The sequence below is a fragment of the Chiroxiphia lanceolata genome, chromosome 2 (genome assembly GCF_009829145.1).
Source record: "Chiroxiphia lanceolata isolate bChiLan1 chromosome 2, bChiLan1.pri, whole genome shotgun sequence".
NCBI classification, from domain to species: domain Eukaryota; kingdom Metazoa; phylum Chordata; class Aves; order Passeriformes; family Pipridae; genus Chiroxiphia; species Chiroxiphia lanceolata.
In genome coordinates this window covers 96,215,007-96,242,598 of record NC_045638.1, presented here as the reverse complement: position 1 = coordinate 96,242,598, position 27,592 = coordinate 96,215,007, and the positions used below count along the sequence as shown (strand labels likewise).

The 27,592-nt window shown below is 42.2% G+C and overlaps 1 protein-coding gene across 4 annotated transcripts in view; it reads right to left on the bottom strand.

Annotated features, from left to right (window-relative positions):
- Positions 1 to 27,592, bottom strand: part of LSAMP (limbic system associated membrane protein) — a 1,004,346-nt gene that overhangs the window by 346,448 nt on the left and 630,306 nt on the right. The window lies entirely within an intron of this gene.

Genomic DNA, 27,592 nt, shown 5'->3' with positions numbered 1-27,592 from the left:
TATTATTATTACTATTAGCTATTCATTACTCATATGTTGGCATTATAGTAGGATCCAAAAGCCTTATTCAGTATCAGGGCCCCATTGTGCTAGTCTCTATGCAAATACAAAGACAGCCAGGAAGAGCTCACAGTCTAATTTAAGACAAGACCCAGCAGGTGAATGTAACAAAAATTGGAGGAAGGGAGGGTAGGAAGACTATGCGATTTCACAGGCTAATGGTACATTGCTGAATGCTCATTCCTGGAAGATCTGAAAGGTTATGGCTTAATAACCCTCAGGGATGCTTCTTACGGCTTAAATCTCTGACCTCCTGGGTAAGAAGCAGCAGCACAATAATATTTCCTTTAGTTAAGTGAATGTCTAAAATGTGCTTAATCAGTAGTCCATTAACTGTCCACTTGCCTCATTAATGTGTCTGTGCAGCAGGTAGTTCTGTCCCACCCCACCATGGTTTTTTTATATTCTGGCTTCAAATGCTGCTAGGCAAGGTGTAATGCCTTGGAGTGCCCTCCCTCCAGAGCATTTTATTTCGTCAGTCCATATGTTTTAAACATATGGCACTGTCCCACTACAGGTTTCCTTGGAATTAAGAGGTCTCCTCTGCTGTCTGCTTTAGCATTACACATTAACAATTCTTAATTTATTTTTTAATTATATCTTTCTTTAATGACAGATTACTTCTTTTTTTTCCCCATTCGTAAAGAGTGGGAAGAAGTCAAGGATATTACTGAGCAAAATGCCAGCACTGGTGCTGTTGGCAGGTTAAGTCTTTCCAGGCCCCTCTTTAGAGAGTTATCTACTGCATGGATGCCATTTGTACAGCCTCCATGATACATTACGTGCTGTCAATTAGACTAACAAAATCATGATCTTGGCAATGAATAAAAGACAGCCTTTACATCCAATTGACCTGTGCTCTGTTTAAGATTTCGAGAAAGATCAGTCCAACTATGTCAAACAGAAGGCTTACCTACTCCTCCCATCACTTTCAGAAAGTCATGTCAGTCCTAATCTTCCTCAAAGATGAAGTGAGAATAATATTCACTCTTCTTTCACGGCCATTAAAAATTAAATCAAAGGTGCACATGAAGAAGTTTGAAACTGAAAAGCGCTTGACATTCTTAAACACAGCATGAAGTTCAAAGCAACCCTGATGAAAATAGTTTGATATACCTTTTTTTTTTTCGTTTTTTAGATGACATTTTGACCCTTGCATCAAAAAACTGTTTACCCTCTAGGTCTGTGGCATACAGACTGTGGCTCACAAGCACTCAATATCTAAAATCTAATGCTTTAGTTGCAACATATTGTGTTGTTTCTGTGCAGGATTTTCTCTACTCTTTCACTGGGAAAAAGCAAAGCAACTACCTGTAGTAAGACAATGATGTGACTAACATCTGTCATGGATCATTTTTTCTTTTCCTCATTTGTTCCCCTAGATCAACTGCAGTACATTTGAGAGAGAAGGAGGATTACTTGTTTGTTTGCTTGTTGTTTGGTGTTTTTTTTCCTAGTAGCTCTTTCATGTGTTTTGCTGATTTTATACGTGCAAATAATAATACACAGAGAGGAAAGGCAGAGGAAGTGCATTACATTTGGAATAGAAGCTTGCAAGACTTGCAATGGCCATTCATCCCATGGCTGCTGACAAATTAACAGAAACTGGTTATCTTATATCCCAACCAACTCTAAACTTCCAAGAAAAACCTCTGCTCTACCCAAGAATCAGAGAGGTGAGACATGGCTTGCACCTTGACAATATGGGAGGTGTAGTTGTTCATATTTCAGGACAAAGATCAAAACCTTGATCGTGAATTGATATTACATAGCAAAAGCAAAGCTTATTTGCTTTTGCCTTTTCAGTCCTAAGTAAGCAGATAAAGCTTTGGTCTGGCCCCTCACTCACATTCAACTCCCAATCAGCTGTTTTTGTCTGTGCTGCCAGCTCAACCAAAGGGCTAAAAGCTTCTGTCTCAACTACAGGATAATGGAGTGGGAGACCAGTCATTTGAGTTCATTTAAGGATTTCACAGTATGCCAGAGACATTTACTCCTTTTCAACTATCTCAGTAAGTTCTCCAGTAAAAACCCTGATCAACCATTAGTACAGGGAGCCACATGGACTAGGGATCCTTAAAAGGTCTAGTTTGATCAACCATGATATTTGGATAACTTCAAATAAACCAGAGCTCTAGATACACCCTCTCTCCCTACAGACATTGGCATAGGGGGTGTCTGCCTGCCATTTATACCCAGGCTTACCTCAGCTGAGCAGCATAAGTGAAGAGTCTGGGCATCTTAGGTGATTCAAGAACAAAGAGGGAGAGAGACTGACTGACTGAAGGATAAATCTGTTACTGTTTCCGTTGAAGACTCTTCCTCTTAAATCAGATACTTTAATTTTGTGCTTGAAATTTGTATAAGATAGTTTATACAAAGTTGTAAGTTAGGTTCTTCTGATAGGTCTCTGAAGCTCTGATATACAGTATGGTGTGGAGAATGCCATGTTTTATCTCAGAGGTCAGGGATTTTCTCACTATTTGGTGTGTATCAAATAAAAAACCAGTCCAGCAACCATAAGTATTCAATTTTTAATTTTTTTTTTTCCATTTTAGTTTTTCACTAGCAAAACAGATCTACCCACACAGAACAACTGGAAGGACAGAGGCTTAAAATATTCTTTGTCTTCACGAGCATGAAGTAATGAATGTTTTCTCTTTGCTAGGCTCTCTGTCGACTATATTCTTTGAAAGCCAGCCAGCCTCTTTAGTCCATGAATTGGGTTTGTTAATTTGCAAGAGGTTGGAATCATTTCTCACATTAAGAAACTTAAGATAAACATGCTGTGCTCTCTTTCTTGATGGATTCTTTAATCTATAATAAATGCCATTTTGGACTCAAAGTCCTTGTTTGAGGGTAGAGATATTAGAGGCCAGCATGGAGAAATGGATTTGCAGAGTCCACGCTCACTAGGTTAGACACATGGCAAAGAGCCTGAAAGTGGAAGTCAGCCCACAAGAATTAGGCACTGAGGCTCAGAGATGGATTCTGAGAAAGCGCACCTCTGTAACTGGAAAGAAAGTTTCAAGCTTCCCTCACTTGTGGGCAGGCTGCCTGAGGCAACAGGGATCTCTGTAGTCCAGAGCAGCCTTTGGGAAGACAAATACTGCATTATCATTTCCTTATGGCTTTTCTTCTCCTCCCCACTTTTTATTCTAGCTTCTTCTTTTGTAAGGAAAAGGGATAACTAAATGTCATAGTGTTTGTTTGTTTGTTTGTTTTTTGTTTTGGTTTTTTTTTGTTTGTTTTGGTTGTTTGGTTTTTTTTTTTGTTTGGTTGGTTTTTTGTTTGTTTGGGGTTTTTTTGGTTTTTTTGGAAGAATCTAAGCCAACCACAAGGGCTTGGATCTTAGCAACCTGGAACTACAGGAAGAGGCAAAGCTAAACTTGGTTCTTCAGGGCAGCTCCCAACATAATTATTCTTTAATATATTTTGTCTTTGGAGAGTACCAATTTTTTTTCTTGGACTACTGCATTTCCAGCATTTTTCATTGTCTTCAAACAACAGTCCCAGAGGACAGTCTGAATCTGTGGTGTGCCTTGCAGTATAGGCCTTCAGACTTCTGTGGCTCGCTTGGGGGACTCACTAGGCATCAGAAAGACTTCAGAATTTTTTTTTTTGCTTGCAAAAGGGCAAATGCCAGCTTGAAAGACACAAATTTCTATAAAAGCTCTATTGCTTCTGGATATACTACACCCTGGCTCCAGCAGTGCTAAAAAGTAAAATAAAATAAAATAAATCAAACACATTAAGCAGACTTCCTTGTCAGGAAACCAATAGCACAAAGCCAGTGTTCCAGGAAAATGAGAAGTACTTTAATTATGTAGGTCTGTTTTAAGAGCATTTCAGCATCTTTCATGCACAACTTAGTCTGCATCTCAACTTCTACCTCCAGTGGCCTCATTACACAAACGGAGGTAGAGAGCTTGGTCTTCTGCACTGTTCTACAATTGCTCCACAGGAGCAAAAAATACCCTCAACTTTAAGCACCTTTGCCAGTATCAGGCTGCTCAGAGCTGTTTTCAGGTAAACCAGCAAAGGGGTTATAGAGCTTATTAAAAAGATATTTCCTTTTCCTCTATGATAACTCATTTTATTTTTCTAGGTAGTGTAATGTAAACAAAGTTGCCACTCAGTAATACTATACATGCAGTGAAAAACACAGTAACATGCTACAAGAACAGAGGAAGGCACAAATGGACACCATTGCAAATTTCACACAAGAATGTACACAGGTGCATGCTCAGACCTAAAATTTGCATTGTGACAAGCTAGAACACGCAAAAAAGGGAAAGAGTTTCAACAAGATTTAAAAAACGAGAACAAGAAAGAATAAAGCAAAGCCAGGTGAGTTATATGTCAAAAACACTCAGCAATTAAACCATGAGATTATCTGGAAAATATTTTAGAAAGCAGAAGAAGGGTCAGACTGCAGATAAAAATGCACTGGAGGATATCTTCTAGCAGCACCCAGCAGAGACTATAGGACTCTTCAGATTTCCACTTATTGAAGTGATAATCTTTATGGTTACGAACCACTTTTTTTTTTTTCTCTTGTACCCCAGCGCAGCTCTACCTTATTCCTTTGCAAAAGAACTGAAACAACAGCTATGATAAATATCAGCTTCTCTCACAGGTCTCTGTGGGTATTGCCTCTGAAGCCTAATTACGTCAATTTAAGTGTCAGAATTGTTAACTTGTTTTCAGCTATTCATTTCAACAAAAACAGCTGTCTTCCCTCCAACAGTGGGCAGAGTTTCTGACTGTGGACAGAGCACAAATAGAATAATTGGCAGTGTCCTCCCACTCCAACCCTGGGGAGAAGCCAAGGTAGGTGGGAGCTTGAATAAGGAAACCCGATGGTAAGCGCATTGGTATGGAAGCCTTTGATGCTGAGTTGTCATGAAGCATTACAGACGCTGTGCCATTGTTCTGCCAGTGTATATGTGCTGCACGCTGATGGCTGGGTCTCAGAGGAGAATGTGGTGCCTATTCTTACTAACATCTTGTAATGCTTTCCTGCTTGCTCAGGTGCTGGAGGTCAGCCCTGGTAGTCCAAAGCTACCATGCATCTATTTGAATTCTGTATGCTGGCTGGCAAGTTTGTTGACTAGATGGTAAGCAGGTAGTTATTAAATCCTATTACTCACTTTGCCACTGCCTGAACTTGTTGCCAAGTATCCTCACATGTTAAGCTCCAACACTCCTATATCTGGTCTCCCAGTAACGCAGGACATAAGTAATGAAAACTGTCAGGCATCACTTCTAACATTCAAAGTGGTCAGGCCTGAACACTTGCTGACCTTTATGAAGACCAAGCCATAGATTAGATCAGGCCTTTGTCCCATTCTAGGGAAGAGGAAAATAGAAAACAAAAAGAAAAACAACCCCCAAAACAATGCAGTAGACTTAAGCAGAGGAACAGCCCTGAATTTCTGCAAGACAGTGAGCCATCTACCTTGTGCTGTGCCTGCACACTGCCCAGCACACTGGGGTCCTGGCACCTGCCTGCCCTTCTTCCTGTAGTGGTAATACAAATGTACTAATACAAGAGACTACTAAAGGCCAAACAATCCCGTCAGCTGTGCTCTTCTAGAGGGCACTGACCACAGAGAGCAAATCAGACATGTTCTTTCTGTTCTGCACCAAAGTTTAGGTGTCAGGCAATGTACATCAGATAAGCCCAAACTGCAGTGAAGGGAATGGGGCCTGCCCCAGTCCTGATATACCAGAGCTCACCTCCCTTCTTTCCTTCTCCCAGCACCAGCCCAGGTAATTAATAGGGTGACTGGCACTAACATATTCTTCTCCAGCTTCACACAGATTTTTTTGTACCTTTCAAGAGGCTATAGCCAAAGGCCCTGGTAACATCATTTAGCTGTTCACTTGATTGGGAATCCAATGAGATTCCAGTAAAGGGTGCACCCTTGCATTATGTAATAGGCTTTGCAATTCTGGGGGTGGAGCAGTCCCAGTGTTTGTTTTTTAACAACTCTGCTCTGCATGCAGTTCTGACAAGCAAAGAGGCTAAGATGCCATTCTTTTTCATCTGGATTTGCTGTGTCCTAATTTTTCTACTGGATAGACAGGGTTTGTCCCAAATTAATTACATCTACAAAACACATTCTTTAAGCTTGTAGATGCAATGGAAGTAACTTTTGTGTGTCAACAGTTCTGTTAGGTGGAGTCATCCATTGTCAGTGACAGACAACTCTTGTATTAAATCAGAGTACATGGTTTTACAGAGGACCAAGCAGAACAGAGATCAAGCACTTTCTCTACTGATTCATAAAAATGTATATTTTGGACTTGCAGAAAATAAAAATAATCTTCCCTGAAATTCAAATAGAGATGATTTCTCAGGAAATAATATTTAAAAAGACAAACTAGCTTGAAAACAAAACCAAGTATTTTCATTGTGGCATTGACTTGAAAAATTAATCTCTCTATCTAAAGCTCTTATTGAAAGATATTAGCCCATGCTGGCAGGGCAGTGAGTTGCCAAATGTCCTCAGATGCAGGAAACCTCATTGTAGGGATATTTCCAGCTTGTGCAGAGTTGAATCTGATGTCAGTGGATTCCCTCTGCAGTCCCCAGTGTAAGGGGAACACGGCAAGTGAAACAGGGTGCAGCTGGAAGAAATACTATCGCTCTTTGGCTCAGCTCATTTGTCACTAGGGGCCCTAGGGCCCTGGCCAGATGGCAGAGTTTAAAGGAACTCAGGCTAATATTACCTCAAGCTGCTTTTAAATTATACATAGAGGTTAGCATAGGATTGACTCCTAAGCCAAGGAGCCAAACAGTAGTTCTTTGTTAACACCATCCTCGCTGCAGACTCTGTCCAGAGTGGAAAATCTGTACCAACGAGGGTATTTGTGCAGCATGCCTGTCAGTCAGGCTTGAACAGAGGGGAAAAATCCAAGTTTTCATAACTTGACTAATTTCCCTCACCAAGAGAGGTGTGAGATGAGACTTGTGCCTCATCTTTCTTAATTCCCTTTTATATTTTCAGCCACAGAGTCTTTTCCTTACACAGCTACTGAAGTCACTGCACCTGCTGGAACAAACCAAACCTTTACAGAGCTGCAGTCACAGAAGGTTGAATTTCATTTCTTTTCAGTCATGAAAAAATATTCAGGATCATCACAGCCAACTCCAAACAGACAAAAAAGTAAGAGTCACCTTTGCAGTGAGGTGGTTTAGGTTTATTTGGCTTATTTTGAGGATTAGAAAAAGCAAATAATTTCCAGTTCAAACATGCTGTAGTTATTGCCACAGAATTTTAATGGTAATATCAGCATGTCTTCTTAATTTTACTTTATATTTTTTAACTGGGGTCCGGAACTTAAAAATTCTTCCAAAGATGGGTAACTGGAGTTTTCATTCAGACATTTTCATTCAGACTAATGGATGTTATAGCACTAAGGACACACAGAGAGAATTAGGGGGGAGAGAGGGAGAAAAGCTGTGCTCTCTTTTATCTTTTATCCCAAAAGACAATCTTGTCTCCTGGGGTGGGATGCAGAAATACATGCTCAAAACTGCCTGGGCAAATAGGAAAAGGGTCCTGACCCCCAATACTTGGGCTGAAGAGTTAGTGATTGCAGTGTAGGGCATGGCTTAAGTGGGAAGAACGACCATGCAATTGCATTGAATGTGAATTTTACCTACAGAGCAAAGAGAGGTCTCTTTGGATGCAGAGTCTCAAGTCGGCTTTTTGACATACACTTCTCACATTTAAGCTCAATATTGTCCCTGTGCATGATCCTGCATTCCACTAAGAAGAGAGAGGAAACCTAGAACCTATTTGCTTGGCGCCTTGCTGAGGACTGTCAGGGAGGGATCCATTTACCAGTGCTTCTTATAAGAAGTGAGGTTTTAATGAAATGGGCCCTTGGTGCAGCAGGAACAAGTGCCAGGACATGCACACTTCCAGCAGGAAATTCTGGGTGGCCAGCTATGGGTAACCACATTTGACTAAGATCAACTTGTGCTGGAGCTGTAATAGGACTGTATAGGATCAAAGTACCATGAACATTTTTTTGTTCTCTGTACAGCGGTACACACGTATCCACAGGGTTTCTCTGAAAACAAATGAAAATCGTATGACCACTGGGTCACCTTCATGTAGAGTACCTTCTGCTTTATGCTTGATCCCTTCTCTCACCTTGAAGATTTCAGCTAGCAGAGATGACATATTTGCCCTTCCTTCCATAGAACAGCTTAGAAACACAGCTCATTCTCAGCAGTGCATTAAATCAGAAGCACACATGGGCATGGGGAACAAGTATCCTAGAAGACAGAGAAGGGACTAACACACTTGATCAGTGGAGAAAACACCCTGTTCAAATTTTCAGAGAGATGTCTTTCTGCAGACTCCTTCTCTGCAGGAAGCAGGGGGCAGGAAGGGGCACTCATGTCTCTTGGGAAATGCAAGGGGAGCGCCACGGACACACTCTCAACAGAGAATAAAGAATAAGAGGCAGAGAGAGGAGACCTATAAAATATATTCCTCCCAAGTGGGACTGACAGGGGGCATTTATTCCTCAGAGTGATATTTACTGCCTTCCCACAATGTTTGCACTAACTGGCAGCTCTGGCTAGCTAGACTGCTGTGTCAACATCTGCAGGTGTGAGCACGTGCCTATGTGCAAGGAAAGGGAAAAATAAGAGAGAAAAAATATTGAAAGGAAAAATGGTTTTACTTTTTGCCTTTTTCTGTGTGCTTTTTACTGTCTGCAGAGTAGAAACCTTTCTGTGCTGATACCAGGAGGAGATTCCTAATGATTAATTGATTTTGCTGTCAAATGTAGGAAGTATGCGCACGAGCCGTGCATAAGTGAGGGGTACTGACTATTTTTTTTTCCTAACAGTAAAACTTTTTTTTTCTCCCTTGATTCCCAACAACTTGCAAAAAACAGATGCACAAACAAGGAGAGGAAGAGAAGCAAACAAAAGGAATGTAAAAACCCCGAGACATCAGAAACACAGCCTACCCCATAATTCTGGGGGAGTACACAGTTTGTCTTGACCTTTATAGGTTTTCAGGCTTGAGTGAAATGCAAAGGCTGTCACTTTTCCCAGCAGTGTTTCTTGCCTCCTCACACACATCCTAACAGAAGCACTGTATTTCTTCATCTGGGATTGCAGAAAATGCTTCAGAGTGAAAATCTTATGTTGTTACGTCCAGCCATGCCACCAACAATGTTCTCCTCATTGCATGAACTCAATTGCACTATTCAGACCAGCAACAGCCTACTGCAAAGAACTAACAGGATTTCTGCTTTGCTTTCCTTCAGAAAAATGAAGCTCCAATTTCATTTTTGCAGACACTCCTTGGGAGCCAACCTGGTCTCATTTTTGTAGGTACTTACAAACACCCTCAACCTCTGGTGTTCCAGCAATTGCATACTGATCCTCATGACATCTCTGGCAGGTAGTACAGAACTAAGTGATCATTCCTGGAAAGCCAATTACTAAATCCCCAAAACAGACCTTGAACACGTAGGTGCTTGTGGCAGTCGTAAAACCTCCAGCTGGCTTCTGCTCCAAAGCCAGTTGGCACCTAAGGTGATTCTATTGGTGATCTTTATGCTCATACATTATTGAGGCACCTATATTACTGCAATTAAGTACATGTGTAACCATTTAAAACTGGCAGATGTTCAGAACTTCCTTCATAGATATACTCTGGCTAAATTTGCATGCAAGATACTCCCTCTCTGCCTCACCTTCTTGGTCTTACAGGCAGTGCTCCAAACATTTCCATATTTCTTATGTATTACCATCACATAAGGATGGTATTGACACACTTGAGAGGTGGGCTCATGCAAACCTCGTGAAGTTCAACAAGGTCAAGTGCAAGGTGCTGCACCTGTGTTGGGAAAATCCTGAGCACAAATATAGCTGGGTAGAGAGTGGATTGAGAGCAGCCCTGAGGAGAAAGACTCAGTACTTCTTGACAAGAAGTTGGGGTGTCGGTTGCCGAGAAGCTCAACATGACTGGCAAAGTGCTCTAACAGCCCAGAAGTCCAACAGTATCGAACAGTATCAAAAGAAGCGTGTCCAGTAGGTCGAGGGAGGTGAATCTCCCCCTGTATTTACTCTCCTATGAAACCCCAACCTGGAATACTGTGTCCAGCTCTGAGGCCCCCATATAAGGAGGGTATGGACCTGCTGGAATGAATCCAGAGGACTCATCCATAGGAGGGTGACAAAGATGATCAAAGGGCTGGAGCACATCTCATGAAGACAGGCTGAGAGAGTTGAGGCTGTTCAGCCTGGAAAGAAAAGGCTCCAGGGAGACCTTACAGCAGCCTCCCAGTACCTAAAATGGGATAGATGGGATGTTAGGAAGAAATTCTTTACTGTGAGGGTGGTGAGGTCCTGGAACAGGTTGCCCAGAGAAGTTGTGGGTGCCCTATCCCTGGAAGTGTTCAAGGCCAGGTTGGATGGGGCTTTGAGTAACCTGCTCTAGTGGAAGATGCCCCTACCCAAGACAGGGGGTTTGGAACTACATGATCTTTAAGATCCCCTTCCAACTCAAGCTGTTCTACGATCACTCCTGCCTGCTCTTGATCAGACAAGCTGAGTCTTCAAAACCATAGTCACTTAAGGAATATATGGACATTATATATATTCACATTTTAGTCCTGCATCCACTAATTAAATGATATGAATAAAAGTTGCTCCATCAAATCAAGGAAGTTGAATCTGTTTTAATTTACATGAGGACAGGTCTATTTCCAAGGGCAGAAACTTGGATAAAACAAAATAAAAAGAAAAAAAAATTAGACCTTTTTTCCACTGACAACTCCAGCTTCTACATTTAGATTTTTCGCTCAGTGATGGAAGACAAGCATTTCACATTACATTTTTGTAATATTGAATTTGTTAAAAGAAAAATTTTATTATAGAGCTAACTCTAAGTAGATAGGGTTTTGTCATAAGAGGGGGAAACAAAAAAAAAATCCTGATTCTTATAGAAGTAGCAGAAAAAGACTAAATAACCTCAGATCTGTTAAAAATTGACATATGTTAACATCCTAAGTGTACATTCTAGATGATATTTCTGCTTCTCTAGAAATGACAAGGAACTGGATGTCATGTTCCAGACTCATTTCAGGTTCTTATGGGCAAGGTTTGGAGGAGTGTGAATCCAAAACAGAACGTAATCCCCAATTACCTTCCAGCTCTTTCAACCAAAGCCTCACTATCTCGTTTTAATGGTTGAAACCATCACACATCTATAAAGTCACCAGCACCTTAGACTCAATAACATTTATATGCTTCCAACTCTTCTGATTTAAGAGAATGTTAAAATTCCTGTTTTGCAAATAGCAAGATAAAGTTCCAAAAAATTAAAGAAGTCATCCAAGAATTAACCAAGACTGTTACAAACCCAGGTCTTCCAAATCTCAGTTCATGCCCTAACCACCATATTCTCCCACTCGACTGTGCAAAGTCTTGTATAGGTACAGCCTTATACCAGATAGGCAGTGACAGCAGCTACCTAAATATTTAGTATATCTTCTTTTCAGTTCCTTTTTTCCTTGATGAGTGGACATCCAATTTTAAGCTCATCCAAATATGGGAAAGCAAAGGAAGGGACAGCCTTCCTGTCTTAAGATTTTATATAAGAAGAGTTACAGTGCAGATGCAATGGATGAGGCTACAGAAGAACAAATAAGATTTTAATTGAAGAAAGATGTCTAAAGACAAGTGCTTTGGGGTGTAGGGTTCCAGTGCTGCAGGGTTCAAGCTTTTTGGCCTTTCCTGCAAATATACTATCCATGGAGACAGGCTTCTCTTGAGGAAAACCTTCATGGAACTATCAGAGTGGATAATTCCACTTAGGGAAAAAAGAAGGAGGAGAGGGAAAACAAGCCACCCTCTCTGCTCTCAGCTGATGTTTGAGCTTCTAGGCATTTGCACTTGAAAGTCTTTGAGCACCTTTGAAGTTAGATGTGAGAGATTTTCAGACTGCTTTCTCTACCGATGGCTCTGAGGACCCCAAATTTTGCAAGGTGGTTTCTAAAAAAAACTCCTCTCCATAGCATCCTCAGTTCACCCCACTGAAGTATCTAACCACCCAATCCCTACAATCCTCTCTGCAATACTTCTCTCCCAAAACTTCTGGAATCCAGGTACTCTATTCAGAAAGTCCTTTTCACCCTGGAAGTCAGCAGAGGTAAATATACATTATCCTGCACTTCAGAAATTTTTAATTTGGTCTTTGGGATAAACTTTACTCTTTCTAATGAGTTATGGAAACACACAGACCATGATGTCTGAGTACAGAATGGTGGACACCAAGAGCCCTAAAGGACACAAAATCAGTATGAGTGGTATTCAAGCAATAAGACTCAGTCATCAAAAGCTAGAGTTGACCACCTATATAGAGAAATCGGACATAGATTTAAAACAGCTCCTGCTAAGGGATAACTTTTCTGTGGCCACGTGGCATTCAACACAGTGAGTTACTGAATTGCCAGTTCTATCCACTGAGCAATCCCACAGCAGTCCATGTCTGTTGCTACCTCACATGCAGGCTCTTCTTTCCCTTCAACAGGCTAACACACTAGCCTGGTTATGCAACACGTGTTCTGCTTTTAACCTCTTCAAGCACCTATACTCTATTTTGCACCACAGTCAAAGAGCAAAACAAACAAGTGAGCCAAAAGGACAGGACATCTATAAAATTATCCCACAGCCTTGAAAATTTCAGCCAGAGCCTTTGAGTCTCTAGTCCCCTGTAGCAGAACAAATTCCACATGCCCTCCCAGCGCTGCAGGGAGGAGCATTAGCCTATTGGTAGGTATAGCCTACAGTTTCCTTTGCAGAACCCAGCTGCGCTGAATAAATAAATCACCTGCGGCCATTTATGTGCAAATAACCTGTGCCAAGGGGCCTTTTGGAAGAAAAGCTTCGATCTATGCTCACAGCAGCATTGTAGTAATGGGAGCAAATAAACACGCGTGCTGTCCTCCCCGTTCTTCCCCCCCCCCCCCCAGTGCTTTTGTAACACAGCACTTTGCCTTGCTGTGTTAAGGCTGAGAAGCAGCATTTTGCATTAAATAGTCGGCTGTTACAGAGGAGAAAGAGGCACAAAGTGCACTTAACAAAACCCACCCTCTATTCCAGAGTTGGGACGTTAAAACCAGAGATGAGTGAACATGTCTCATTTACCCATCTGTAGCCAATTCCCTTGACAGGCGCCATTAAAAAGCCAACCAATTCTGGCACTCCAGCTCTCACAGGGGCCCTGCAACACAGTTATTAAATAAAGTACACTGGCTTTTATTGTGGATGGGGGTTGCTTAACATAAGTGCAGCACTTGGAGTTTAAGGGGAAGCAGAGATACGGAGGGTTTGAGCCTCTGGATTCTTCCACTACAGGCACCCACTCTCCTCCACTGCTAAAGTCAAAGCCCTTCCTCTGCCTTCACAGCTCCAGGCTTTTCTCATTTCTTTCGAGTCTTAACTCTGAACAAGCTAAATTCAAAATAATTACACCACTAGTCTCAGGAATCTCACTCCTTACAGGTCTTACACACGTGCTCTCACTATCCACTAGGAACACTGTGATCATAGGCACACACGGGCTCCCACTCAGCCTTTTCCCATCCAGTTTTTTTTTCCTGAAAGCTGACTGGATTTAAAAAAAAAAAAAAAAAAATTCCAATTTTCCCCTTTATTTTTTCTTTTTAAGTTTTAAAACCAATTGTGCCTTGGCTGTGCTCTTGCCCCTGATGTGTCTGCTTTCCATGAATATTCTGGTGAGCAAATTCTTAACAAATTCATTCCTGGAAACATCAATTACCAGAGGACATGTGTCAAGAAAGCTAATTTCAGACTCCACTGGTAGCTGCTCTGGTAGGTTGCTGCCCTGACTTTATTGCCTGAGTAGGATGGCATGAAAGGTACCCTGAGGCCTCAAGCTGCTTTGGTATCCTTATAACAAATTGTTTGTTACTGGACCAAGAGTTATGCATACATTGCCTAGGAAGTTTCAAATCAAGAGAAATCATCTTGACAGATTTCAATCTGTTATCTGTTTGTGACTATTTCCAGCTGGGTATTTGTCAGGCTCACTGATATCCATTTCCCCCACAAACACCAGAGAACTACTACCTTTTGTTGGTGCCAAAGGTTTCTCATGGACCTGGATCCCTTTCCAAATGAGAAGTTGCTGTGTGTGTTCCTTTGCTGAGGCTGTGCTGCTGTACAAAGCAAGGTCAAAATTCATCTTGCCAGCTTAACTTGGGTTTCTGTTAATTCCTCATCCAGTGCAGACAACCCACCTCCCCTTCCTGCCCCCACCAAACTACATGGCTGTAAGGGGCAGAAAAAAGTATGGGAAGAGAACTTCATCTGCAAAAGCTGAAGTATCTACATCCGCCCTCCCCTCCAACACAGCCTGCCAAACCAGGCCACCAGCAGCACAGCCTGTTCAAGTCTACAGTTTCTCAACTTCCCTAAGCACACATGGATGGGGCTGGGGCTCTCTCCATGTGGGAAGCTAACAAACTTCAAAGGGGCCAGGCAGTGGGAAATGTGTTTCCTCTCTTCCCTTCCCCAAGGAGCATACCCCACTCTACTTGCAATCCCAGATTTATCAGGTTGCTCAAAAAACTGCAGTATGACTGGGGAATAAGGATAATGGTATTTTCCTCAGCTGAAGCTGATCCTATATCCCTACCAGTATTCCCCTAGACAGAGGTTTCCAATGTAAAATGAGTATGGTTAAAGGAAAAACAGTACATAAAAGTAAAAAACTTAGCTTTTAACAAAGTACTTTCAAACCTTATCAGTATCAGAGTTGATATTTATTTCAAGGTTTTTTTCCTTTTTTTTCTTCTTTTTTTTTCCCCCTCAAATGATCAGCAACAAATAAATAGACTGAAAAAAAAAATACATAAATGTCTCGATTCGGTATGGGACTAACTAGCAAGAAACCCCTGGAGGGCAGCATGTGATCCACTTGGGCTCCACTGACTCATTTCCAGCCTAAGCAAGCATTACAGAAGCCACAGCAAACTGGGTTCTGCTCTCACTACTAGAGGGAGCTGCATGACTTCCCCAGTTCCCAAAAGCTGCTAAAATTCTGCCAAGAGACTGTCTTCCTAATTTGCATTATCTTGGTCATTTACAATTCATCCAAACAGAGCTGGCAATTAGTGGTTGCTGGTAAACTCTGCAGTGAGCTCCAATCAGTGCTTTGCTGCTCTGGCGCTCTCTATTTACAAATTCTTTCAGTTATGGGCATATTAGAAAACCAGTTTTGACAATTTCTGTCCCATGAAGTTACAGTTTCCCCCAATTACTGCAGGTAATGAGAAGACCAAGCTCACTAAAACATACAGTCCTGTGACCTGAGGACTCCCAATTTGTGGGAGAACATTGAACATCATGATGTGCACATTGACTGAACAGGTGCAGAGCCACCAAGCTGAGGCAAGGGGTGGATGCAGTGTTTCTTAGGAAAATTAAACTGCCTCTTTACTGTAGGTGCAGAAAAACCCATCTTGAATCGTCATGGAATCATGTAATCCAGACCTGGACAAGCCTATGACAGCTGGGGAGAATTATCAATAGCTTCTCTTTCAAGCCCTGAAACCTCAGTAGTTGGGAAGTAGCAGCAAGATATAATGCAAGGTAAGAAGGGGGGAGCAGGTGGGAGCAAGAAGAGAACATCAGGGAAGGACCTAATGTATGTCAAGACATAAATGTAAGTAGACAGAGCTCCTACATTATCTAACTACTGCCCTCCTCACTGTGCACCATCCTGCATGGTAGGCCTTTCATTTCTGTTGCTGTGAAAGCCTTTCCTCTGTGTGTGCTGCCTTTTGAACAGCCTTTTTGCATCTATCTGCCTGGTTTACTCCCCCTCTCAGTTCAGTTCCTCTTCTGACAGCATCTCTTATTCTCCTTTGCCAACCATCCTGCAATTTTTCTCCTTTTGATCTCATTTCTCTCCATCAAGTATTTAGGATTCCCATTGGTAAGAGATGGGCAGCGTAACGCTACAAAACAGCATTTCAGAGCAGTTCAGATTTGCCAGTTCAGAGCACTACTGACTGAAGCAAGAGGCACTGAAGAGGCTCTCTCATACAGTTGCAGGGACATTTGCAGTCTCCTGGCTTGGATAAGATGGAAAAATGCCATTTCTGTATTCCTTTACTGGGTAGAGAGTTTTTAAGCTTTATTTGTTGCCCCAGGATACTGGTTAACATTGCTGTGTAAAAGCCACCACCACATCCATCCCCCAAAAATAGATGCATATGCACAGTATCTTTGAGATGCAGAGGACTAAAAAGAATGTGCTTAGATAAAATATCTGACTGGCTTTATTTTCTTCACCCATGCTTTATCCGAGACACATTGCATTTTGGTCTCTGGCTACCTGCAAACAAAGAGGTTAAAAAGATGAGGGAAGGAAACTAGTTTGTCTAACAGTGACTGAAACTGGACACAGCTGAAATTACAGTTTTATATAGAAAGCTGATGAAGAAACTGCACAAGGAACTGCACAAGCCAGAGCAGCTTCTGGCAAGAACATCGCTTTCTTCACAGTCAGAAATGGTTTGCAGGACCCTCCAAGGCCACAATTCATTATCCAGTGAAATGTTTCATCCATTTTCACCATGCTATGAAACAAATGGAGCAGAGAGCCATGGATCACAGTGGAGCCACCACAGCACAGCAATAGAACAAAAAATTCCTTATATTACCTCCCAACCTCCCTTGGCCTGGTTTCCCCTGCCCAATGCATATCTTAAAGGTAAGCCAACACAAGCACTACAGCTGAAGACTGGAACAAATGCAAAGACTTATTTCTCATCCAAAATCCAATGCAACAATTCATCTAGAGACACTGCTTATGCAAACACTGCCTACAGATCAGGCAAAGTGAAAGCTGCCCTGGTTGTGCCATTGTAGCCAAAAAACACACACCACATGGCCGTGATGCTGTTCTACTGTCCACAGCCGTGACCAGCAATTCACACATGAGCTTCATCAGTCATGAAAAGCACAGGGCACCTGGTACTGCTCCCACCACTCCATGCTAACTCTGGGTTTCTACTGGACCCATTTCCCCTAACCATTCCCCACAAACAGGACACAAAGCAGCAGGCCAAAATCTAACAGTTTTCAACTATGCCCGACAGGAGCGGGAAGTTAAAGGCTTTCAGTCTCCTGTGCTCAGCAGCAATTAGTTTAAAGTGGTCTGGAGAAGGATGGAAACTCCACCCTAATGGTCAACTGGTGCATGAGAGAGAAAATGAGCCATTTCATGGTCCCTGTGGTTATCATCTGCCACAAAGCATAAGATTTGATTACCCCTATCTTAACACATAATTACAAATGGTCATAAAATTATCCAGGCCATTTTTAAAATGCTTTTATAATAATTGACTTGATGACCTCCTGGGGCAACAGAGGCTGTAAGCAGTAAAAACCAAGCTTATTCTGCTTTAACGTACCTGTGCTTTATAATTATAATATCCTACAAAAAAGAAACACTGATATAGGGTTATCCTCTTTGGAGTAACATCAAAGGCTGGCCCTCAAAAGAGGATACAAAAGAATCCCAAACTGACTACAGAAAATCACCTGTGCACAACTTGGTGGACAGTAAGTCATGGCAGCAGCAGAGTGTAGCAAGGATTGCTGGAAAAGGATCAGGCACATTCATTTCCAGAGGAAAAGTGCCAGGCCAGAGCTGCATAGCTCACCATCCTAACAGTGAAATACAACCTTGGTTTTGTCATATAGAATATGTACATGAAGATCATTAGTGTAGATCCTAGGGTAAATGTTGTATTTCTGGCTAAGTTGCTGACTCTGTTTCACTTGCCCATTCCTCATCTCATCTATAAAATGAGAATTAGGGAAATTCTATTTCTCTGGAGCAGAGGTGTTAAAAAGCAGCCTACAAGCTAAGTGCTAGCGATAGAGCTGTTCGTACTGTACAGATGTGAAATGAATTGAGCTCCAACTGCAAGGACTTATGCTGCATCTTGTAGTGTTTGTAGCTAAAACATCCATTTATTTCTTCTGTGAACCCAAACCTACATGTTCCTGCCTCAGCATTGCTTTCCATGCATATTCTGGAGATGTGATCAGAGTGCAGGAAGAGTTAAGGCTGAGTCACTGCTCATTGGAAGACTGAGCAAGGACTTGAGGCAAGGCTTTTTACACTTGTCTCCATCCTCCCCTTTTCAGAGCTTCCCAAAGAAGCAAGGGGCATATTTTGCTTTTTTTTCCCCATTAGCCTGAATTGGCTGTCCCTTCCCATGAATTGGCTACTCCCCATGTCAAGGCAGCCAACAGGGAGAATCCAAGCCAAAAGCCAAATTCTGAAGGAACTCAGCAAGATAGGGCAGTCCTTAACACTACTGTGGGTAAAAGGTGTCAGGTCCACCCCTTCCCTATATATCTACAGCCCTAAGTACAATGGCAGCAGTTGTAGCCACAATTGCAAGTGTTATTTGCCCAGCCAAAAAGACAGTGCCACACGTTCTCAATAACTGAGCAGAAGATCAGCAGCAGCATACAGAGCTATGGGGAAGAGATGAGAGAGGAAAAAAAAAGTTGGAAGTGACACTGCAGTCATAAAAAGCTCTGATCAGACTTCCTAGAAACCAAACACAACACAGGCGCCTTCTAGCTTTCCTTACCTACTACCTCTCCACCTCCATGAGACATTGGTCTTACTAGGTGGCCAACAGTACTTCATAATGAAAGTAAGAAGCATCCCAGCATCACAGTTTGAGTCAAGGCAGAAACACATCCCTCAAAGCCAGGCGTGTGAAAGAGGCAAAACAAGTGCCTGCGCAAGTGACAAGATCATCACGCAAAGTCTGTTTTGAGCTGAATAAATTCATGGTGACTCCATGAAATTCTGAGGGACCTAGGGAAAAAACCAGAGTTCCCAGTTCCCAAGCCTGTGCTTGAATCACAGCAGAGAAACCACAAAGCAGAGGAAATCTTCACAGTGACAAATGGGGATAGAAAAACCTAAAGACAAGGCAGATTTGTCAAGGCAGTAGCTGACTAGTCCCCAATCCTATCAGAGAGGTAATTCGCTTTGCCCTCCCCTTCAATTTGTGTTCCTAAGGAATCAGCTATCACAGGGTGCTTACAGTGTCCTGGTTTCACCTGTCACCAGATTCTCCCAGTTAACCACAGCCCTACAGGTTATGAAACAGCCCAAAGCAGGTCACTACATAACTGACTCATGCAGCTGGATTGATTGTGGATGTACCTGGAGAAAAGGGCTTGGAGGGGGTAAGGGTGGAAGGTAAACTTGAAGCAAGAAACATAATGTAAGGGAGCCATGGCCAGCTCATTAACCCTATCCCAGGTTACTGTGTAGGGTCTGCTGGGTGCCACCATAAGGCACTGCGGCAGAAGCAGAGGGAGGGTGCCCTACATGACTGCAGAGGCTCCAGAGCAACAGGAGGGGAGAGGCAGAGCTTGTTTTTTCTTTCCACGGAGAAGGAAAAAGTTTGACAATAATAATTTTCTACATTTATGAAGAGCTGAGAAACTTTGTCTGCTCAACAGCCATTTCTCACTGAGCTGTCTCCCCACTGTGAGGTTTCTATCTCATGCCTGACTGACTCTCCTCTTGATTTCTAGTAATTAGGAGCCTTCCAGCCTGCCCAGAAAACAGTCCTCTGCTTGAAACATCCTTCTTTTCAGGGACCAATTGGGTGCTATTATCCCACTGATTTTTAAAAACCTGTGGCTATACATTAGAGACCCAGGTGGTAGGTCCACACTACTTGCTTGTCTTACCTCCATACATTTCACCTCCAAATTCCTTGCAAGGAAACAGAATGGAAAATAAAATCCAGAGGGAAACAGATAAATCAGAGCAATTCATTCAGACACTAAGAGAGGACATTGCTCAAGGAAGAGGATTCATCCGCCCTCAGCGATGGAGTGATGAGAATCACTACAAGCACCTACAGGAAACCTCTGCCTTTAAAATAGTCTGTATTTTACCCATGTGTGTCCATGTGTGCCTGTAATAAAAATAATTGCTGCTTGTAATCATTAGAGATGAGCAAGGCAAAGGCTGTGCTTTTAATAAGCCAATATGGATTTCATGTTCTGCTTGCTGTCTGAGCAACAGCGATTGCTATTTCCTTTGGAGATTGATTTTGCCTTAGGCTTGGTCTTAAGAGGTTATCTGATGAATTTTGGTTATTTGGGAAAAGGGGACAAAGGGCAGGCCTCCCTTGGAAGTGAAGATAAAAACATCTGTGTGCACATCCTTTTTGCAGTTCTTTTGGTTCAATTTTCCATAAGATTTCAAAACAGCAGCTTGAAAGGAAGAGGGAGCTAGTGGCAGGCAAGATGGGGTTATAAAAGTCACAAAAAAGATAGTTCTCTCTACAGACCCTACTCTCTATAGGGTCTCTGTGTTGGAAAAGAAGCAATGCTGTAAGAGATGAGGTCATATTTGGGGGGCCAGGCTGAGGTGTCCTGAACAGTGAATTCTGAAAATCTGAGTCCTGCCAGTCTCAAACGCTAAGCGGACCAAGGCATCCAAAATTACAGACCACTTCAAGTGCTTCCTCTTCAAGTGCTTCCTCTTCTGCAATGCTGTCTTTTTCCCTCATGATCATGGTGACCTCCTAAAGCAAAGGTGACTTACTCCCAGGGCTTTTCTTGGTGCAAGACAGTATCCAGAATACCAATCCCAATGAAATTACCTCGACCTGTAGAGCAGCATGTGGGAAAGTTGCCCAGAGAAACAGCAGCCATTGGGCTTTTCCTTCCCATACGAAGACACGCACTTACCCCTCAGTAGGGTCCAGAAATAATAGCGTTCTAGGTTTGACATGTCTGAATTTCCTTTCCTCCTCCACACCAACTCTCTTATGTTACTGCTGGCTTTTACCTTCCCATGCCATAATGAATCTTAAGTGTTTTTACATCTCCCCTTGAACATATTCAAAAGAGGAAATTAATTAGGAAGAGGAGAAGAAAGAGGAGAAAGCATATGTGTGGGAAAATAAAAGACTTTAGGTAACAGTTTGTGTATGTTTTTGTATGAGTGAGAGAAAGTACATGAGCATGACTGGAAAGAGGTACAGAAGAAATATGTAGGAAAGGCAGACAGGTTATCTGTCATCCAGCCTGTTCTCCATTATTTTCCAGCTCTGTCATCCTTCTCTCCTGCTTTTTACCAAACTCTTTTATTTCTCCTCTTTCCAAGAAGATCAATGGAACCGTTCTCTGTATAGGATGGGGTAAATAAAAAAAGGATTGCAGACAGGAGGGGAGATGGAGGAATGTGGTGGGGGGAGGGGGAGATGGAACCCCCAAACTCTCATTTACCCACTGGAGCAGAGAAGTGAGGAAAAAAGCTCACACCTTTAAGGTAAAACAAATGCTACAGAAGCAAATACTCCACTTGTGAACTGCAGTGTCTCTGCCCAAACATGTGCACGAGTGAACTGTTTTCACATGCCTCAACCTTTCCTCTTAGCTGCAAAAGCAGAAGGGAAAGGCCCCTGGCCAGTGGTTTGACTTCTACCACATGACAAGGTGCACTGGCTTTGATGATGGAACTGATAACAAAGGCACTGTAGATGATAAACAGTCTGGGAGCTCAGGCTTCTGCTGTGATGAATAATCTTGCAGAGTTTCAACTCATTTATTTTGCTAAATCCTGTTTTTAAGAAGAACTGCTGTGCACTTGTTGACACTGCACATGCTAAAAACTGGAAGACACTGGAAGGCAACAGGGTGAAGTGGCTGTGGGTGCTAGTGATTTTCTGCAGTTCCTGAAAGCACCTTCTCCTGGAAACAGCTGGGACAGGGAAGAGCTGTGCTCCTGGATCCAAGGCAGCAGGAGACTACAAATCCAATAGTTTTAAATAGCAAGCTTTGATCACTTCCCTAGTGACATAGCTTTTGTGCTGTGGCATATGTTCTTTATCCGTCTGGGACTGGAGCATCCTATGGCTGCTGTTTTTACCTGCTCCCTGCTGCAAGAAACTATGAGTAGAGTTATTGTGAGCTCCCCACTGAAAAAAATACAAATGGCATGTTACATCCTGAATGCCATAAGAGACGTTTTTTTAAAAAAAATAGTTTCGCTCGTAGGTGCAAAATAGTTAATCTGCATGTTTTTCAAACTACTACTGATGCAATGGCTTATTTACACAAAATAGCCAAGTGTACAAAAATTAAATGCATCCCTAACTTTCCTCTTTTCCTCTTGCTGAGAGCTGGTATGGTTTAGTATTATCTCACTGGTAGTTTGCAGTGCACATGACACCCATGTGATGTAATTAAGATAATATATTCAGTAGTTATCTTGCCCTTGCAGTTCAGCCAGTGATGATTTGCCTCTACTGCAAGACAACTTACCTTAAAAAAATAAAGCAGCCAACAAGAAGGTGATGTCTCCAGTTATTTAATTTGTAAAATTACTAAAGAATGGGAGAGCAAATTTTTAGTCTGAAGCAATTAAGTGGAGCTAGTTAAAACACACACTTGGGCTACTACAGAACTGTATCAGAAGATGGACAGTGACCTGTAAGCTCTGATGTCAGCTTGTGTCCCCTGTTGAACAGGCTGTCATCAAGCACTATAGGCAGTGTAGGTAGCCAGGTGAGCGACATGACGAAGGAACACAGACCAGAGTCAGGCAAAGCTCCGTGTGAAGAGGACAGCTGCTGAGGTTCATAACACAGTTAAGATTTTACATGTGTACGTAAGGGATCTCCTGCTTAGGAAGGGTCATTGCACTGTTACTGCTTGGTGAAGGAAGTAAGAAAGAAGGGAGAAGAAAGCTGACAAGAGGAAATGGCTTCAAGCTGTGCCAGGGGAGGTTCAGGTTGGACATCAGGAAGAATTTCATCACTGAAAAGGTGGTTAAGCATTGGAAAGGGATGCCCAGGGAAACAATGGAGTCACCATCCCTGGGAGCGTTCAAGGAATGACTGGACGTGGCCATGGTTTAGTTGACAGGGGTGTTTGATCAAAGGTTGGACTTGATGACCTTGGAGGTCTTTCCAACTCGAGTGATCCTATTCTATTCTATTCCATTGTATGATACTAAGTGTGGAAGTGAGAGGGGGAGCAAAAAAGAGATGATCTTTCTTGCTTTCCGGTCCCCAAGGAAACAAGCTTTCCTATAACAATGATAAAGTAAACAGGCATCCCTGAAGAAACATGCATCCTTGAAACATTCATTTATATTTAATACTTGAGTGTTTACAAAACTAGAGGTGAAGGCCAGCATCCTGCAATGACTTTATTTGCTTAGCGTTATACTTGGTGTAGTCTCCATGGAATCACTGCCTCTCCCCACATGCCTTTTGGCACCTGTCCCAGGGGCAGAAGGAAATGTAGTGACAACACAACAAGTAGAGAAGAGCAAGTCTACCACTTGAACAAGAACTGACTGTATCAGATACAAAGGCACTGCATGCATGAGCAGAATAGTGCTGGTGTGTGCACACAGCTTCAATGCACTGGGAGAAAACCAAGCAGCATTTTTGAAGGGCCTAGATCTCCTCAGAGAAAACTATTAAATAAATAATAAGAAAATTTCCCTATCTGTCAGAAATTAGTTTAGTGATGTCCCCGAGGGAAAAGCATCTGTTTGAGGATTATTTGGCCTAACTGAAAGAAGAAAAAAAAAAAAAAAAGAAAAAAAGATAGGGATGATGCCAGACATAATGGCACGAATAAGCATGCAGACATGCTATAACATTAGTGAATGTAAGAAGTTGCTGCAAGAAGAAGCTCCTAAAACCAAATAAACAGCTTGTTGTCTCCACACAAATCTGTGCTCTGGCATGTTCCCTGTGTGACTGTAATCACTGTACAGCAACACACTGCCTGTGGGAAAGCCACATCCCACCCCAGCAACTGCTACGTGCTTTCATGGATGGGAGCTCCCTCATGAGATGATACCAACCCTCAGCCTACGTCAGAAAATACTGAGTCGTAGCAAATGACCAGCAGTCGTTGACTTAGTCCAGAGGGAAACACAGGTCTCAAAAGAGCTGCCTGGGTCACTATTAGCATCTAGAGAAGAGGCCAAGGCTCTGAAGAATACCTTTTTCTCACAGTCCATACCAGAAGCCTACATAAGAGGCTATAATCAATGAAAATGGCTATATGGAAAAAGATAAGGGGAAATCACCTATGTCCCAGCACTGGCAGAAAACTCATTAAATCAAGATGCTAAGGCTATCCCATTATATTTCAAACCGGTATTTTATTTCTTTACATAAGCATGAAGGGAAACTGACTCCAAAACACCATTCACAGAATCTCTCATTTGCATCTTAAAAGGGACAAGTCTGTCTGTTCTGCTTATTCTGTTCTTTAATTATCCTAACGAAAGCAAATGTGAATTCCCAAGGGTTTAGTTCCTTTCTGACGGATTGCTTTTAAACTCAGAGACAAGGAGACAAGCAGCCATCAAACCCCTTAGTTTTTAACTTGCACATCTGGGGAAGTTTCCCCTGATATCTTGTGCAGTGTGGACAAGAGTTCTAATTTTCTGCCATGCGAAAAGCCCATGAAAAGCCAGCTAAGGCTCCAGAAAAAAATGAGATGCCAATGGGTTCAGGCCATGTAGTCCTTTTAAGATGCTCAATTTATTACAGGACGACCATCCTTCCATCCAAACAGAGCATAAGTTATTTGGTATGTTTAAAGATTCCCACTCAGAATCAGTTTAAATTGCATGCAAAGTGAGAGCAATAGCTTTGTTTCATATAGCTCTTTGTGAGGGGCACTGGTTAAGTTAAAAAGCCAGGACTTGAGAGAGCTGAGTCCTTTTCCAAAGTTCCACAACACATTTGCTACTTCCTTTCAACACACTCCTTCCTCTAAGGCAGAGTATTAGAAGACAAACTTTCCTCCTACAAAGAATCTGTATGACACCTAGCAGAAAAAGGCCTCTAGCTGCTACTGCAATGTAAATAATAAATGAGTGAAATAATAAATAGAAATAAGGCATTCTGTTGCAAACAAAGCCAACATATTAGTGAATGTGTTCAGTTCTTTTAAAGCATATCCAAACACCAGTTTAAGCTCCAATGTTAAAACACAGTGTCTCTTTTAAAACTCCAGAGAAAGCAACAGAAGTCTGTGGACAGCTCTTTTCCAGCCTGAACCCTTCCAAGGGTTCATATTGATAAACAACTAGAATTGTTCATGTAATGGTACAATATCATACTTAATTGCTTCAAATTCCATTTCTGCTGCTTCGCCCTAGGATGCCTCAGCCTGCTCTCAGCATCACCCATAAAAACTCAGTGGGTTTCATTACAGCTGTGGTGAATTCAACCAGCGGAATTTGCCTCATGCTGCTCTGAACAAGAGCACCAGCAGCGGATGTTCTAGTTGTTAACCACCCTGTCCAGAGCCCGGTCAGTATTGGTATCTGAGAGGAGGAATGTGATTCACTAGACAGGGCAGCACTGCAAGACTCATAATGCCTGGGTTCTTCTACCAGGGCACCCACTGAACTGATACAGGAATGAGAACAACCTGCTTTATTTCTTCATGCCCTCATTTTCTACCAGTTTACTCAGACAATCTTTTGTTGCATGTACGTGGAACAGGAACCTCACCTTGGTTGAATGCTCTGGGTGCTGTTGTGATACATAATAACAGCCAAAAAAAAAAAATTACCTCTCCTTTTTGACGCAAGGTAACCTGTCTAAACCTTTGTGTACACACTGCAGTCCCAAGTACACCACAGGATCATCCAATATTCTGCTAATAACAACGAAAACACATTTTAACAGCAGCTGGATGAAAAACAAGCATGAAAAATTCCTGTGTCTATCCCCTTGCCCCCTCCACCTGGGCTGTGATGAGTCAGGATAAACCAGTAGCCATTCAAAGAAGCATCATGAATTTCACTTCCTGAAAAAGAAGGGACAAGAAGAATGATTTCTGAAGTGTAAGTAAGCCAAGAGTGAGACTGAGGGAAGAAGACCAATAGGATTTATTTGTAATGACAAGTGACAAGTGATCACCATAAAGATATTCTTGGAACAGAATCCTGCTAATCTCTGCTATAATTCTAGTCCCAAATGGTTTGGCTCTGGCAGTATTTCTAGAAATGATATATGTGAAAGCATTGGGGATTGTCAAGAAAGAAGTTTTGCCCTGACAGTTACATTTTGGACTCATTGGGTTTTCTTGTGCTTCCCCTGCCCCACCACCCTACTTGTCTGCTTGTTTTTTTTTTTTTTTGTTTTGTTTTTTTTTTGTTTGTTTGTTTGTTTTTTTTAATCTAAGGTCGGCTGCAATTAGTATTTAGAAAAGAAAATGTTTATAACCTCTCGCTTTTATCATCATTAATAATGCAACAAATGTATTGAATGTGGGCAGACTTTTTAGCAATCTGCAGTGCTCTCCCCCTCTGGCTCAGAAAATATGCACCTCTTGAGAGAAAATCTATTTCATTAGAGACCTGATAAAATGCCTGGAAATGACAACATAAATAAGCGTTTAAGTGCTGCTCCCTCTTTTACTCTGAAGTCTTTTCCAGCTGAGAAAAGCGAGAAAGAAGCTGTAGTGGGATGCAGGGAGAGAGAGTTGATGAATATTTGATCACAACTGTCTTAAATAAATGCTTCTCCCAGACATACCCTCTTGACATATCAACTACACTGTTAGTCTCACCTCTCTCACACCATCTTAAAGGCAAGTCCACAGTCAAGGTATTTTGACAACAAATGAAACTGAATGTTTCTCTTTTTGCTTCTCTCTTCTCTAGTGTGTTGTTTACATTGCTGTCATTTCTTTTCTCTCTTTTCACCACCCACTCCCCAAAATGCTTTGATAGGTCCCTTCTCCAGACTTACTGTCTGCTATGAAGGTGGTTTGAAGTGTAGGTTATGGTACTGGTCAGAGTGCTTAATCTTGCATGGCTGTGCTGAGCTTCTTTACGGGAGTCTCTCAGAAGGAGATGCCAAGGCTGGAGGTGGAGAACAGGAGAAGCAGCAAAACAACTGATCAAGGTCCTTACCTCAGACCTTCACAGTCCCTCCATGCCTTGCCTTTGCCCAGTGATGGCTCACAGAGTGCATTTAAATGTTAAGCAAAACTGGGCACCAACACAAACTGCATTCATCTTGCTGTTTGTTCGCAAAGCCCTCCCTTTGGGATCAGCAGAACCAAGAAAAGAAAGTAAGCGACTTTGGCCTGGGCTGAGATTTCTTTCACCTGCTGAAGCACCTATCAAGAAGGCAGTATGCAACAAGCCCTCAGATGAAAACAGAAACAAGACAGCCCTCCCCACAACAACAAACAAACCCAACTCTCACATGTACCTGTGCAGGGATAGGGAATCCCAGTAACACATCTCTGGAGTGCCTCTTGCCTACTTACCAGGCACCACACTAGCCAAACGCAGACTTCACATGTTTATCCTTGCTGTGTCTCAGTGAAGCAGCTCACCACACATTTTGCAAATCAGGCAAAGGAATGCAATCATGAAGACCAAAACCAAAATTCACCAAGCGT